This window comes from Pyrus communis, chromosome 14, assembly GCF_041283825.1.
Source record: "Pyrus communis isolate YQ-2024b chromosome 14, ASM4128382v1, whole genome shotgun sequence".
Taxonomy (NCBI): Eukaryota; Viridiplantae; Streptophyta; class Magnoliopsida; order Rosales; family Rosaceae; genus Pyrus; species Pyrus communis.
The window spans coordinates 8,208,532-8,212,173 of NC_142578.1; the positions used below are offsets into that span (position 1 = coordinate 8,208,532).

At 36.7% G+C, this 3,642-nt stretch overlaps 1 long non-coding RNA gene across 1 annotated transcript; it reads left to right on the forward strand.

Moving 5' to 3' along the window:
* The first annotated feature begins 502 nt into the window (after nucleotides 1-502).
* Nucleotides 503-2,816, forward strand: LOC137713679 (uncharacterized). The gene is made up of 2 exons (XR_015955617.1): nucleotides 503-1,205; nucleotides 2,244-2,816. It is a non-coding gene; the product is annotated as an uncharacterized LOC137713679 (long non-coding RNA).
* Nucleotides 2,817-3,642: the final 826 nt, after the last annotated feature.

Sequence of the window (3,642 nt, forward strand, 5' to 3'; positions counted from 1 at the left end):
ATTTTTCTTGTTTAGCTAGCTTCTGAAAGATAAAAAAAGAGAGAGTGGGGTTGCAATCCATTAAAACCACAACAACAAGAACCACCACCATACCCTAAAAACCACCACTTTGTAAAGAAGATTTTACTTGACATTACCATAAACGCATGGGACCCAATTTTTCATAGTGATCATCACATTTTGTTTACATATCCGACACGGAGCTCTAAAAAACCATTCAGTTTATTCATGATTTTCAATTCTAACATCATGAAAAAAAGATGAAAGGCTGGATTGGTATTGCTGTGCTTTGATAAAAAAAAAAAAAAAAGACTACTTCTGTTGTGTTAAGAAAATAAGTAGGGATGGGCAAATGGGGGTATAGGAACCGCGAATTGGGGTGGGTAATCAAGATTGAAGACGGGTAAGGGCTGGTTCCTCATTTTAAAAAAGAGAAATAGGGCAGGGCGGGTCGGGCCTTCGAAAATTTAGGGGAGGGCCGGTTTCAGAAATATAGAAAAACGGGTACCCGGACCAGCCCGTTTGTAATTGCAATGAACGGACGAGATTGAAGATTAAGCTACCATTCAATCTGAACCGTAAGTTTTACCCTTGGTTCTCTCTCGTCTCAAGTCCTCAATTCTGTCGATGGAGACTGGACCTCGAACTCATTCTCTCTCGCCATCAAGCGTGCGTCGTCCCCTCCCCTCTGTTACTCTCCGTCAGTCATCTTCTCCTTTCCGTCACTCTCCGTCAGTCGTCCCCCAAAACCCTCCTCCAACGGTGGTCCAGCACCGGCTCGAGAGGGAGTTCCAGGAAATCTACCCAGATAATGCGAACCCAAGGAAGCTGGTTTCGAGGATAAAGAAGATTCAAGAAGAATTGTCGACTTTGGAAGATCAATGTCGCGAACTTCTTTCAGCCAAACAGACAAATTTTTAATTTTTTAGATAAAATTGGGAAACTTCAATTTTTAATTTTGATTTTTGGGTTTTGGGTTTTGAAGGATTTGATTGATAAGGCTAGGACGACTCTGGTTGGGAACAGAAACCAATTGCATCAACTCCAATGTATTGGTGTGGGCAGGGTCCGTTTCGGGAGCGCCCAGTGGTACAAGTTCCGGGTTGGATTCGGGAAGATCCACGTCGGCGTCTTGTACTTTGACGACGTTGCTTCCTGGAAGAAGTTCAGGAAACCCAGGCATCTGGGTTTTCATTAATCTGCAGGTATGGTTTGAGGAGATTTATAACTTTGTATTAATTATAGATTGTTGGGTTTTCATTAATCTGCAGGTATCGTTGCCTTTTGTTGTAATTTCTCTTCTCCTTACTTTGTCTGAGCAGTCTTAATTGATTTGTTGATGGTTTTTTTATATGAAACTCAGGTGTTATCAGTCAATTTTTTGTTATATTATATGTATATATGAATTGTTTGCTTACTGGAAGTGGAAGTAAGTTGGGAATTTGATTGGTTTTTGATATGAAATTCAAACCTTATACTTTTGAACTATCAGTTCATGTTCTTATAATAGAGTGCTTAATGGAGTTTCTTAGTACAGACTCTATATGCTCTCAAAAGTGGACCTTCATACTGTTAATTATTATTTGTTAAGCGATTAATCATGTGGGGTTCAAATTAGATGACTGAATTCTTCGTCAACTGCTATGTCTCTTGTAATATGGCCAAAGCTTGTCCAATGCCACAAACTGCTAATCTAGCCAGCGCCAGCAATTCTATTCTTTCTTGAAATTGTTCATGTGTTTTCGAAGATTTGTTGATTTACTCTCTACTGATAATAAGATTTGTGAAGAAGGAGTTTGTGACCAAATATTCCTACCATTTATTTGCAGCACTCCCTTGTGCAGCTATAGCACCACTGTTAGCTTGGCAGTTTGTAATTCAGGCTGATATGAAACTCCAGTATTTGTAATGCAATTTTCTGAACATACACATTCAGTTAAATCTCCTGCTCCCCCTCTCCTTAGTTTCAAGTTTTGTTGCTTGCCAAAATTGGCGGAAAAGGGGGGAAATGTCTGATTGCATTCTTCTGTGAATGGCTTTAACTGGATTTTTTACTTTAACTAGTTTTAGATTTTCATGATTCATACACCCCTGTTTATTGCTGGACCAAAAATGGCTGTGAGGAATGTATTTCCCTTTATTTTAATCAAGAAGTTATGCAATCATTGACCCCGAAATTGTATGCATATAGATGTAGACAAGTGTTGTATCAAAATTAAAGTCGTTTGTTTTTAATGTTGCAGCAATGAGAGCTCATACGTAATGGAGGACCTCAAAGAGAAGCTACTTCCACCAAATGTCCCAAAACCTGCATCAGCTGTAAACCTTCACGAAGCATCTTATCGATCATCGGCCTTTGGAAGGCAACCTTTTCAAGGAGTAGATGTTCTGGGGCTGAAGAATATATAAGAATTCATGTCTGTGTTGCTGCTGTGCAATACAGCTTATAAATTACAACAAAAAAAAAAAAAAAAAAAAAAAAAAAAAAGAAGAAAAGTTTGGACCCTTGGACCTGTCCTGAATCGGCCCGTTTTAGATGAGCAGGGTTAAGTCTGGTTCCAAAATTCAAAATCCCTCTACCCGGCCCATTCTGCCCCGTTACTGTTTAAAATGGGTAAGGTCCGGTTCCTCCAAAATTGGGCTTAGCCCAGCCCGTGCCCACCCCTAAGAATAAGCAGCTGTGAAATAAAGCAGTAGAGTGTTTGAGAAACATTGTTGTGAAAGTGCTTTTGGAAAAAAAAAAATAGTATTATAGTATTTGGTAAACTTTTATGTAAAACAGTTGTAAATGTGTGAAATGATCAAAAAAGATATAATATTGGATGTGCCATAAATTTAATTTTCTTAACAAATTAAGGTGAATTACTAAATATACTTTATTTTTAAGGAAAACTAATGAAAATAGCTTGAAAACTTTGAGTTTTAACGATAAGGAAAAAAATAAAGGGTAAAGTGAATAGTACCATGATTGATTTTTTAGTGTAAAAATATGGTTTTTCGTTAAAGTAAACAGTACCAAAAGCTTTTCGTTAAAGTTCCCTTATTTTTAAAAGAAAAATATTTATAAATTTTATCTTAAATATTAATTAGTATGATAAACTACTTCAATTAAAATATTTTAGACTGAATAGCTAGGATTCATTAGTACAATATTGTTAATGTACTTGAAAGTAGTGTAATTAGATGCATTCATCAAATTTGCCGCTATTCTATTTCTTAATGCTTATATCTCATGTGATCTTCAAACTTGATAATTTTGGTATTCATCATCATCATCACTACTATTGCTCTCTTCACAAAAGTCTCTGGGGTCATCAAAATGACGATCACGTTCAGAATACCTTCATATGTAGTTATGAAGAGCCATTGTAACAATGACAATCTTCACTTGCTTATTGAACGGGTAATTAGGCATATCCCTTAAAATTGTCCATCTTTTCTTCGATACCCCAAAAGTTCGTTCAATGATGCTTATAAAAGAAGAATGCATGTGGTTGAATACCTCTTTATGACCCGTTGATTTGGGATCCCTACGAAAATCCGGGAGATGATATTTTTCACCTTTATATGGTCCCAAATAACCTCTCATTTGTGGGTACATTTACCAAGTAATATTTTCCTAAAAATTGAAAATTTTGTTTT